Below are 13261 nucleotides of genomic sequence, written 5' to 3'. Positions count from 1 at the left end.
CTCCGCGCGTGTGTTGCGCCCTTACACAAGCCGGCCGCGCCGCAGTCAAAATATGCCCCTTTAATCTCGCCGTCTTTATAACGCTTCTCCAAGTCAGTCCGGCGCCAGCTTTTCCGGCAAGGAGAACCTTCCGAATCCTCGATCTCGCCCACTGCTCACTTCCTACCTCATCTCCTGTACACTGGTGAAAGAGATCAGTGTTTAACGTCCCGGCAACTACGAGGTCATTAGAGACGAAGATCAAGCTCGTATTAGGGAAGGATGGGGAAGGTAATCTATCGTGCCATAACAAAGGAACCATCCAGGCACTCGGCTGAAGCGATTTAGGGAGATCACGGAAAACAGAAATCTGAATGGCCGGACGCGGGTATGAACCGTCATCCCCCCGAGTGCGTGTACATGTGCTAACCACTGCGCCACCTCGCCCGGTTGCTGAACTCTATAAGCGATAAATAAAGCTCCCACCGTACGCACAAGCTTGCGACGCAATGGACTTCGTGACAGGTTAGAACTGCATTCTATTTCAGGACTCAAACCCAGTCTATCGCTTTCCACAGGTAATGTTCTGCGACCGTCCTCTCCGAGCACGCCTCACGGACCGCCTAAAACCTAAAATTTTCATTCCTCTCTTCTACTTTATCAAATTCCGCAGAAGATTGTCTGTATTCTCAGTTGGACCATAGTCTTCGGGAAAGTACGTTAGTGCAGTGTCTGCATTTGACAGTGTCTTCAAATCTAGATGCAATGTTCCCTCGGACGTGCACGCATGCAGCTCCAAAATGTCTAGGTACGTACGTTGTTGCATCTGTAGGTACATCTACATCTACATACGTACTCCGCAATCCACCATACGATGCGTGGCGGAGGGTACCTCGTACCACAACTAGCGTCTTCCCTCCCTGTTCCACTCCCAAACAGAACGAGGGAAAAATGACTGCCTGTATGCCTCTGTACGAGCCCTAATCTCTCTTATCTTATGTTTGTGGTCTTTCCGCGAAATATAAATTGGCGGCAGTAAAATTGTGCAGTCAGCCTCAAATGCTGGTTCTCTAACCAATAGCGATTCACGAAAAAACGCCTCCTTTCCCCTAGAGACTCCCACCCGAGTTCCTGAAGCATTTCCGAAACACTCGCGTGATTATCAAACCTACCAGTAACAAATCTAGCAGCCCGCCTCTGAATTGCTTCTATGTCCTCCCTCAATCCGACCTGATAGGGATCCCAAACGCTCGAGCAGTACTCAAGAATAGGTCGTATTAGTGTTTTATACGCGGTCTCCTTTACAGATGAACCACATCTTCCCAAAATTCTACCAATGAACCAAAGACGACTAACCGCTATCTCCACAACTGCCATTACATGCTTGTCCCACTTCATATCACTCTGCAATGTTACGCCCTAATATTTAATCGACGTGACTGTGTCAAGCGCTACACTACTACTGGAGTATTCAAGCATTGCGGGATTCTTTTTCCTATTCATTTGCATTAATTTACATTTATCTATATTTAGAGTTAGCTGCCATTCTTTACACCAAACTACTGGAGTATTCAAGCATTGCGGGATTCTTTTTCCTATTCATTTGCATTAATTTACATTTATCTATATTTAGAGTTAGCTGCCATTCTTTACACCAATCACAAATCCTTTCCAAGTCATCATGTATCCTCCTACAGTCACTCGCGATAAAGACTGGGCTTATAACCCCGTTCTTCAACAATCCACACCATGCATTTTGTTTCTGAGAGTTGCGTTCGTACTATATCGCTATTGGGGGGGGGGGGGGGGGGCAGTAGGGGGTGGGGGTTTACCGTGCCTAGTCCAAGAAAGAGACGAAGTCGAAGAATTCCTCGTTTCATTAACTTTTGCCAGAATTGTCAACGCAAATGCCTTCCGTCGTGGTCTCTCCTCAGGCTTGATTTTGTCACGAAGCTGCAGTTTGTACACCCGTAGGTGCAATCTTTTATAGACGAAATCGCGTGCTATCGAATGAGGTAACTGTAACCGTCTACTTGCTCGTCGGGTTGCCTTGCGAGAGCTAAGCTGGAAGGAAGTACGGATTAATTCCACAGTAGTCTCTGGAGCTGTGTACTAGGCGTGGTGGCCCGACATCGAAAGCAAACTCCCAGTGTCATGTCTTGAGTGTTACGTAAGTGGGAACATCGTCAGTTGGTCGCAGTACACACTCAGGCCGCAAAGAATGTTATAACAGTTTAAAAAAAATGGTTCAAATGGCTCTGAGCACTATGGGACTTAATTTCTGAAGTCATCAGTCCCCTAGAACTTATAAATACTTAAAACTAACTAACCTAAGGACATCACACACATCCATGCCCGAGGCAGGGTTGGAACCTGCGACTGTAGCGGTCGCGTGGTTCCAGACTGTAGCGCCTAGAACCGCTCGGCCAACCTGTCCGGCTGTTGTACCAGTGTAACAGACTTCAGCTCAGAGAGAGAAAGCGCACAGAACACGTGCTGTGCAATCCACATGGCTACTGACGCACGTTTATGTGAACAAAGCAGTTACGCGAACGCGCACGGGATACCAGCCACCGTAAGCAAATAGAGAAAGCACTTGAGTTACCATTCTTGTAGAAGCAAACAGACAATAAATATTTCAATTTGCGTCTCAAGTCATTACGTTTTATATTACTAAACAATATGCGATCAAAAGTATACGGACTCCTGGCTGAAAATGATTTACAAGTTCGTGGCACTCTCCATCGGTAATACTGGAATTAAATATGGTGTTGGCCCACCCTTAGCCTTGATGACAGCTTCCACTCTCGCAGGCATACGTTCAACCAGGTGGTGGCAGGTTTTTTGGGGAATGGCAGCCCATTCTTCGCGGAGTGCTGTGCTGAGGAGAGCTATCGATGCCGGCCGGTGAGGCCCGGCAAGAAGTCGGCGTTACAATACATACAAAAGACGTTGTATAGGATTCACGTCAGGACTCTGTGCAGGCCAGTCCATTAAAGGGATTTTATTGTCGTGTAACCACTCCGCCACACGCCGTGCTTTATAAATAGGTGCTCGATCCTGTTGAAAGAGGCAGTCACCATCCCCGAATTGCTCTTCAACAGTGGGAAGCAAGAGGTGCTTAAAGCATCAGTGGAGGCATGTGCTGTGATAGTGCCACGCAAATCAACAAGGGGTAGAAGCCCCTCCGCGTAAAACACGACCACACCGTAACACCACCGCCTCCGAATTTTACTGTTGGCACTACACAGGCTGGCAGATGACGTTCACCGAGCATTCGCCATACCCATACCCTGCCATCGGATCGCCACATTGTGTACCGTTATTCGTCACTCCACACAACGTTTTTCCATTGTTCAATCGTCCAACTTTTACGCTCCTTACACCAAGCGAGGCGTTGTTTAGCATTTACCGGCGTGATGTGTGGCTTATGAGCAGCCTCTTTACCATGAAATCCAAGTTTTCTCACCTCCCGCCTAACTGTCATATTACTTGCAGTGGATCCTGATGCAGTTTGGAATTCCTGTGTCATGGTCTGTACAGATGTCTGCCTATTACACATTATGACCCTCTTCAATTGTCGGCGGTTTGTGTCGGTTCAAAAATGGTTGAAATGGCTCTGAGCACTATGGGACATCACATCTGAGGTCATCAGTCCCCTAGAACTTAGAACTACTTGAACCTACCTAACCTAAGGACATCACACACATCGATGCCCGAGGCAGGATTGGAACCTGCAACCGTAGCGGTCGCGCGGTTCCGGACTGAAGCGCCACACCGGCCGTCTTTGTGTCAGTCAACAGACTAGGTCGGCCTGTACACTTTTGTGCTGTACGGGTCCCTTCACGTTTCCGCTTCACTATCAAATCGGAAACAGTGGACCTAGGGATGTTTAGGAGTGTGAAAATCTCGCGTGCAGACGTATGACACAAGTGACACTCAATCACCTGACCACGTTCGAAGTCCATGAGTGCCGCTGACCGCCGCATTCTGCTTTCTCACGACGTCTAATGCCTACTGAGGTGGTTGATATGGAGCACCTGGCATTAGGTGGCGAAACAATGCACCTAATTTGAAAATCGTTTGTTTTTAGAGGTGGCCGAATACTTGTGATCACGTAGTGTATGTTTAACCTAGGCAACAAGTGTTTAAGAATAGATCCGCGAAATAATAGACTAATATCCTTAAGATCTGTTTGCTGCAGAACTGTTGAGCATGTTCTAAGTTCGAATGTACTAAATTTCTTTGAGACAGGAAAGGTACTGTCCTCAGCACGGGTTTAGAACGCATGACTCGAGCGAAAATCATCTTGTCCTTTTCTCGCATGATATCGTGCACCCTAGATAAAGGGCAAGTTGTATTGGATGGTGACTGTTCAGTAGACACAAGTGTGACGTCAGTAGTGCCCCAGGATAGTGTGGCAGGACTGCTGTGGTGTTGTATATATATAAGCGATCTGGCAGACAGGATGAGCAGCAGTCTGCAGCTGTTCCCTGATTATACTGTAGTGTATGGGAAAGTGTTGTTGTTGAGTGGCTATAGGAGGATACGGGATGACTCACATGTGGAGGCCACGACATTGGGACCATAGATTTATTTCAAACTTTGTTCACCTTTATGACGCCATTGAACAACATAATGTGAAAGTAGTAAGGTGCACTAGTCTGATAATTCCGAGAAAATCACAAGAGAAGTTTTACGTGTCTATTACGTAAGTGATGTGAAGGTGCTGGACGTTAAAGGTAGTCAAGTGATTAACGTTTCGACACCCGCTCAAGCTTAATTATCAATCGTTGTTTCATCACTGGTCATATTATTTAATTTACATGACATTTGAGAAGCAATATAATGAAAAAAAACCAAGTGTATTTCCATGAAGTTTCAATTTATGTTCTCCATGTCTGCATGACAAATGCCATCATGCATCGTGTGATATCGAGAGCACATTCGACGAGTAATTGTACATTACTCTTGTGGTCTGGCACTTTGAGACTTTCCGTATCACTGATTGTGAATAACGTCATTCGCATCATTATTTATCGAGGTTTGTCTTGGGCATACCAAACCTGTCCTTAGTCATTTAAAATTTAATTACAAATATGAGTGAAGTAACATGTGAATTCACTGCAACTTCATGAAAAAGCATATGATTTTTTCACTATATTACCTTCAATGTCATATAAATTAAATAATATGACCAATGATGAAAATCATACAGACTAAAAAATAAGTGTTAGCGGGATTCATACCGGCGCCTCGTCTACGACCCACTTGCAACACGTGACCTCTAACCACTTTTTTATTTTTCCCCTTGTTTTTTTCTTTTTTCTTTTTTTACAGCATGACGCTACCGGTTTTTTAATTTAGTTTTACTTTTTTAATTTTCTTTTTTAAATCGGGAAATTGGACCGGTGGGTGCTCGGGGGCCACTTAACCACAACGACTTCTTATGGATGGTAAATTCGCATAGATACATTAGTTACATAACAGACGTGTAAAACACTTGCGATTCTCTCGGAATTGCCAGAGTATTACACCTTTCTACTTTCACACTATGTTGTTTTAATGGCCTGCTTATTTGTATAAAGTTTGAAGTAAACCCGTGATCCCAACCTTGTTGCCTCCCCTTGTTAGACATAATTTATATTTGATATAATGACAGGCCGCTTGCTCTGAATGTACGTGGAAAAACGTAGGTTAACACAGACGAGTAGAAAAAACAACCCTTGAAAATGTAGGTCAATATAGACGAGTAGGAAAAACAATCCAGTTATGTTCCAGTGCCGGCCTTGGTGGACGAGCGGTTCTAGGCGCTTCAGTCTGGAACCGCGCTACCGCTACGGTCGCAGGCTCGAATCGTGCCTCGGGTATGGATGTGTGTGATCTCCTTAGGTTAGTTAGGTTTAAGTAGTTCTAATTTCTAGGGGCCTGGTGACCTCAGAAGTTAAGCCCCATAGCGCTCAGAGCCAATGTTCCAGTGCAATATTTATGGTGTGCTGCTTGACACCGTCACATTGATTAAATCACTATGCATAACGCTGCAAAGGGGTCTGTAATGGAACGAGCACGTGAGGTCGGTAGTAGGGCCGGCAAATGGTCGACTCTGGTTTATTGGGATACTTCTAGTAAAGTGTAGCTCATTTACACTGCGCAACAAAATTAATGAGTAACTTATTTGAAATACCGTCATTTTCTCTCAAGTTAGAAATCTGGCTCAAAGGTGCTGAGAGCCTTCCTCTGTAATGGTGCAAAGCGAGGTGCCCTGCGACGTCACCCACCCACGGGCTCGGCAACGTTTCAAGCAGCAGCTTGTCCACACACACACACACACACACATACACACATACACACAAAATCCTCACACCTCCGTGTTGGAAATCGAACAGCGACGCTGAGCATTCAAATAATCACATGGTTTTCTCATGATTAGCCAAGAAAAACATTTAGGACACACCGCTACTCAAAATAGTTGTCATAAAGCTTATGAATGAAACCACCCCTACCATCGGTACGTTCATTTTCACTCACCTCGCCGTCAAAAGTGACAGTTCGCAGTGTGATATGCAAAAGGATGACGTTCTTGACAGCTTTAGACACTGCTGACACCCCCTGGACAATTCAGCCCTTCCTAAGGATTTCACGGAGCTGCAACCCCATTGAACGTGATCTCAACTTTTTGTAATGTAGAGTGACGGCTGGTTTTGCTCCGGTATACATAGTGAAACCCGTAATAACCGTTCAAATCCATTCGACAAAATTTGAACATGATTCAGAGCAGAGAAGGACGTTTATACTTTTTCATCCTTCCTTTTTGGCGCCCTCCTGTGGCGTTTGCACACTTTGACACGCACACGAATAAAACGGCAAATGGCTCCTCTAAGACCTCTTAGTTCAGCAGCATCCTCGGTGTCACATGCTTGTATTTATTGGACGCTTTAAAAATGTTCCTATTCAGAGACACCCATCCACTAATTCCGAGGTGTCGGCGACATGCTTTCTGCATGAGTGCCAGCTCGCTACGTGCGAAATCCGACATATGCCGAAACGTTTGTTTATAGCACTGGCGCCTGGTAATTGGTGGATGGGTGTATCTGTACAGGGACATATTTAAAGTGTCCAATAAAAGTACTTGGGTGGCGTTGCTGGTGATGCCGAAATGGGGGTTCTTAGAGGGACCATTACTGTTTTATTCCCGTGCATGTCAAAATCGTACGTACTTGTGCACATGCCACAGGAAGAGAGGAAAAAGCACGGATGCAAAAGTATAGACATCCTTCTCTGTTTCGGATCATGTCGATATTTGTTCGAATGGTTTTGAGCGGTCCCTAGGGGGTTCCACGCTGCAAAAATTGCGCTTACCCTACACTCCAAAGGGTTGAGATCAAGTTTAATAGGGTTGCAGCTCCGTGATGTCCTTAGAGAGAGGTTGTATGGTCCGGGGATTGTCAGCAGTATCAAAAGTTGTCAAGAACGTCATCCTGTTACATACCACACTGAGAACTGGCATCTTCGACTGTGAAATGTGTGAAAATGAACATGCGGAGGGAAGGGGTGGTTTCATTCACACCGTTTACGACAACTCCTTACGCCTTTTCGCATCGATTCTGAGCAGCAGTGCGTCCTAAATGTTTTTCTCACGGCGTGATTTTATTGCTGGGCGTCGCTGTTCGACTTTCATCTCAGAGGCGTCAAGAGGAGTGAGATGTGAGTAACGGGAAATGTGACAACCTTCCCATGGTGTGACACGTTCACAGTGGCGTTGGGCAGAACTGAGGTGAAATGTGGTGCTAATGTAACGTCGTTAATCACCTACATCTCTCGTGAAGTTCCGAGTGCTGGCTTTTTTTTTGCTTGTGTCGACATCTTGCTGTCTGAAATGTTGTAGAGCTCGTGGGTGACGTCTCAGGGCATCACGATTTTACACCATTACAGAGGAAGATAACAGGTGCGTTAGAGCCAAATTTTGAATCTCTGCGTTGCGATGTGAGGAGATGACGGGGTTTCTAAAAAGTGTCCTTTTAATTGTGCTTATCAGTATATGAAGGAAATCGCAAATAGAACTCTAGCGAAACTCTGTTTCAGGTGTCTGAGATTCCCACCATGTCGGATTAAAGGAATACGTTGGCGCAGTTCAGAGGAGTGCTGCTAACTTTGTTGCTGGTACTTTCGACTAGCACGTGAGCGTTACAGAAATGCTTCGACGGAAGTGGGAATTCCAGGAAGCAAGACTGTGTTTTTTCCTCTAAAAATTATTGAGAAAATTTGGAGAACCGTCATCTGCAGCTGGCTGCAGGATTCTACTGTCGCCAACGTACAGTTAGAGCAAGAACCACAAAAATAAAATAAGACAAATCAGGGCTGTTATGGAGGGGTACAGACAGTCGTTCTTCCCTTGCTTCATTTGCGATTAGAACAGGAAAGGAAATTACTAGCAGTGGTATAAGGCACCCTCAGCTTTGTGTTGTATTTATGTAGACGATAGCGTCTTACTGCGTAACGATACGGGAATCTATTGTCCAATGATGTGCATCTGGCTCTTCGAATGCAGGACTTTCTCAGGTCACCTGTAACTTCAGCACGACGTTTCCTCACTTCTTCGGCTGCCGAATTCTATCAGAATGGTTTGAGGAGCACTTCACGTGCGTAATGATCCTTGTGCCCCCCTCCAGACCTTCTGACCTCAATCCTGCTGAGACATCTGGGACGCCACTGAACAAAACGTACACAGCTTGAACCAGCTGTGAAGATTTTCCGTGAGTTGTGGACGGCGTTTGTGCAGTCATGGACTGGAATATCTCATCAACGCTTTCGGCGTCTCATGGAGTCAATGAAACGTCGGTTAGTCATCGTCACCTACATCTAAATCCATATTCCGCAAGCCATGTTACGGTGTGCGTTGGAGGATAGTCCTTGTACCACTATATTTTCCCCCTCCCTCTTCAGTTGACAAATAACGTGTCGAAAGAATGAGTTTTAGTATAGATCCGTATGAGCTATAATTTCTCCGATTTTCTCGTATTGATCATGAAGGATTTGGGAGGAAGCAATAGGTTGTCCAACCCTTCTTGGAAAGTAGCAAACGGTCCCGCGATGCACAACGTCTACCTTGTAGCGTATGATACTGAAGTTTGTTGAGCATTTCCGCGACTCTATCGCACTGAGTAAAGGATCCAGTGACAGAACGGGGCGCTTTTAATTGGATCTTTTCTATATCTTCTATTACGCTGCTCGGGAAGAGTCCAAGACTGATTAACAATAAAAAAAAGAACCACTTTGACTCTGTTCTGAACTTAAGATCGTCCCAATGAATCTCAGTCTGGAATCTGCTTTTTGTAAATTTTTATAATGTGGTTATTCCACTGTAGATTGCTCCGGGTGGTTGCTCCTATTTTATGGTAGTTCCTTTTTCAGTGATTTGTTGCCAATAGGATAATCGGGAAGTACACTACTGGCCATTAAAATTGCCACACCAAGAAGAAATGCAGATGATAAACGGGTATTCATTCGAAAAATATATTATACTAGAACTGACATGTGATTACATTTGCACGCAATGTGGGTGCATAGATCCTGAGAAATCAGTACCCAGAACAACCATCTCTGGCCGTAATAACGGCCTTGATACCCCTGGGCATTGAGTCAAACAGAGCTTGGATGGCATGTACAGGTACAGCTGCCCATGCAGCTTCAACACGATACCACTGTTCACCAAGAGTAGTGACTGGCGTATTGTGACGACCCAGTTGTTCGGCCACCATTGACCAGACGTTTTCAGTTGGTGAGAGATCTGCAGAATGTGCTGGCCAGGGCAGCAGTCGAACATTTTCTGTATCCAGAAAGGCCCGTACAGGACCTGCAACATGCGGTCGTGCATTATCCTGTTGGAATGTAGGGTTTCGGAGGGATCGAATGAAGGGTAGAAGCACGGGTCGTAACACATCTGAAATTTAACGTCCACTTTTCAAAGTGCCGTCAATGCGAACCAGAGGTGACCGAGACGTGTAACCAGTGGACCCCACACCATCACGCCGGGTGATACGCCAGTATGGCGATGACGAATACACGCTTCCAATGTGCGTTCACCACGATATGTCCAAACATGGATGCGACCATCATGATATTGTAAACAGAACTTGCATTCATCCGAAAAAAAAGGCGCTTCTCTATTCGTGCACCCAGGTTCGTCGTTCAGTACACCATCGCAGGCTCTCCTGTCTGTGGTGCAGCGTCAAGGGTAACCACAGCCATGGTTTCCGAGCTGATAGTCCATGCTGCTCCTAACGGCTTCGAACTGTTCGTGCAGATGGTTGTTGTCTTGCAAATGTCCCCATCTGTTGATTCAGGGATCGAGACGTGGCTGCACGATCCGTTACAGCCATGCAGATAAGATGCCTGTCATCTCGACTGCTAGTGATACGAGGCCGTTGGGATTCAGCGCGGCGTTCCATATGACCCTCCTGAACCCACCGATTCCATATTCTGCTGACAGTCATTGGATCTTCACCAACGCGAGCAACAATGTCGTGATACGATAAACCGCAATCGCGATAGGCTACAAATAGACCTATATCAAAGTCGGAAACGTGATGTTACGCATTTCTCCTCCTTACACGAGGCATCAGAACAACATTTCACCAGGAAACACCGGTCAACTGCTGTTTGTGTATGAGAAATCAGTGCCGGCCGCGGTGGTCTAACGGTTCTAGGCGCTCAGTCCGGAACCGCGCGACTGCTACGGTCGCTGGTTCGAATCCTGCCGCGGGCATGGGTGTGTGTGATGTCCTTAGGTTAGTTAGGTTTAAGTAGTTCTAAGTTCTAGGGGATTGATGACCTAAGATGTTAAGTCCCATAGTGCTCAGAGCCATTTGAACCATTTGAGAAAAAATTTGGAAACTTTCCTCATGTCAGCACGTTGTAGGTGTCGCCACCGGCGTCAACCTTGTGTGAATGCTCTGAAAATCTAATCATTTGCATATCACAGCATCTTCCTCCTGTTGGTTAAATTTCGCGTCTGTAGCACGTCATCTTCGTGGTGTATCAATTTTAATGGCCAGTAATGTAGTTGTTCTCTGCAAAAGAGCAGAAATGGCTATATTACTCGCAACTAATTTAGTGTATCTTATTCTGTAGCTCATGCCTGCATAAGCAAGGGCAAGAGGAGAAAATAATAAAACTTTGTTGACATAGAAGTCATCGCAGGTGGAGTACACAGTTATTTTCACGAAGATTGTGGCCTTGTTGAAGAAGCGATTCTGGTATGCGGTCGAAGAGATTTAGGGAACTATGAAAAAAACCTGAATCATCGTCGTTGGACATGAATCTGATCAGTTTCTCCTGTCTAACACAACTCCAGGCTATTAACCGCTAAGCCCCCTCACTCGATACTTGCACTTGTGTCGGTAAGCGACATGCGAACAGTGATACAAATTACCACTTCACTATTCTTCTTATTGCACCACCAACATTGACAGTGAAAGGACAGAGCTGTGGTGTCTCAGTTCAATTATTTGCACTTACAGCGACGAGCTATAAAGTGTGGTGACGGGTGGTAGACCTTGAGGACAAGTCAGCGGTGGAAGCTCGCCTATGGAAATGCCGTATATTTTATGTATGATTGCAGTCACGCCCTCGCAAAACTGTCGCGCATTATCTGTTGACAGTCAAGGCTGAACAACGAGAATAGAAACAGCAATATTATGAAAATCCTGCTGTATAAAGAGGTCCACAAATTCTTGTTGACACCGTGGAACTGAATGGATAACATTATCGGAGAGCATTATTAAGATAAATTTGTCGCTAATAGCTAGGCACCACCAAGGGACGTAGCTTAAAAGATTGTAATAGTAGGACATCCATACTACAAAATACGCCGAACGAAATGAGGAATCAGATCATTATCTGAGGAGGTAGTAATGTGTGCGGTTTTGAGGGCTTACGCCTGAAGTACTCATCAACAAAAGCAGGATGTCATTCCATCATTACCGTAACATGCACATGCTATTTTTCTGTTGATTTGTTGTGACTGAAATAGATAAGGGGACAGGAGCGTATAAATGAGCAAAAATACCCTATCAAGTCACACATTTGTGACTGTTAACTAGTGTGGAAGCCATCTGGAGGAAAATTGTGTGCAGTGCTACCCACACGTGGTGCAAGATACATACTGTGAAAAGACAGTCGAGTTGATGCTGTAGTTAGGTCAGTTCAGGGGACAGTGAAATACATTGAAATCATGATCGTGTTCTTCCAACACTTGGAAGACAGTTACAGCAGCATATCAAGTGGCATTGCCTTTCTGATGTAACCAAGGAAGGCCATCATAGTGTGCGGTTGAACAGGTCTCTGAAGGTGCGTTCGTTACCAAATCAGCAAAGAGAGACTTCCACAAAGATTAATAGTTACACTTAACGCCATGCAAACATCCCCTAGACTATAACGCTGCCCCACCAGCTAGTATTCTTCCAGAAGTGCATGTTCCGATGTTTCTTGCCTGATACATCGAATCCCATCCATCTTACGCAGCTGAAAACGTGACTCATCTGAGAAGGTTATCTATCACCGATTCTGATAATGTCGGACAAATGCATTCATCCATGCAAAACTGCAAGATAACACCCGTCTGCTTTGCAGCCTTGTACGCAGCAGGCGCTAGTAACGGTCGTCGTGAAAACAGGCGCAGTTAGCCTCAAGTTCATTTGTATGGTGAACTGTTCCAGCGTAACATTTTGCTTCATCTTTACTTATTAGGGTACTCAAAGTTCACCTCTAACATCAATGGTGCGTCATGTTTCGTAGTTTCTGCTACGGACTGTAACATTGGTACTGTTAGACCGTTCAAGATACGTTTTCTCCACAGAGGCACAAGCTTCGTAGTTTCGCAAATAATGCCCCTCTCCTCACCTCGGCCGGAAAGACGATGATCATCCGCTTTCAAAAACTTAAATAAGTAACTTCGTTTACTCACGAAAGACTCGAAAGAAACGTATACAAACAACCTATGAGACTCTTTACATACTTGCTTCACCATTGCACATCACATCATACATCTCGTGAACTACGAGTTGTAGATGTCATATCTATTGCATTTCATTTCAAAGGCACACCATTTAACAGAAGTTAATCCTTTATCAGAGACAACGATAGAGTGCTTAGGTCGGATGTTCTATGGCTAAAGCACCGTATTTACAGAGCTTCTAAGTAGTGAAGAGCAGATTTATAACACGTTTTTATTAAGTCACTTTATTGTCCATTTGTCTGTTCGTTGCAAATTTTGCATTTGCTT

At 45.1% G+C, this 13261-nt stretch overlaps 1 protein-coding gene across 6 annotated transcripts in view; it reads left to right on the top strand.

Annotated features, from left to right (window-relative positions):
- Nucleotides 1–13261, top strand: part of LOC126298847 (nuclear factor 1 X-type) — a 1745828-nt gene that overhangs the window by 314700 nt on the left and 1417867 nt on the right. The gene's annotated exons all lie outside the window — the stretch shown is intronic.

Source organism: Schistocerca gregaria, chromosome X (genome assembly GCF_023897955.1).
Source record: "Schistocerca gregaria isolate iqSchGreg1 chromosome X, iqSchGreg1.2, whole genome shotgun sequence".
NCBI classification, from domain to species: Eukaryota; Metazoa; Arthropoda; class Insecta; order Orthoptera; family Acrididae; genus Schistocerca; species Schistocerca gregaria.
The sequence above is the reverse complement of the archived record's forward strand: the minus strand, read 5'-3'. Positions and strand labels throughout refer to the sequence as shown.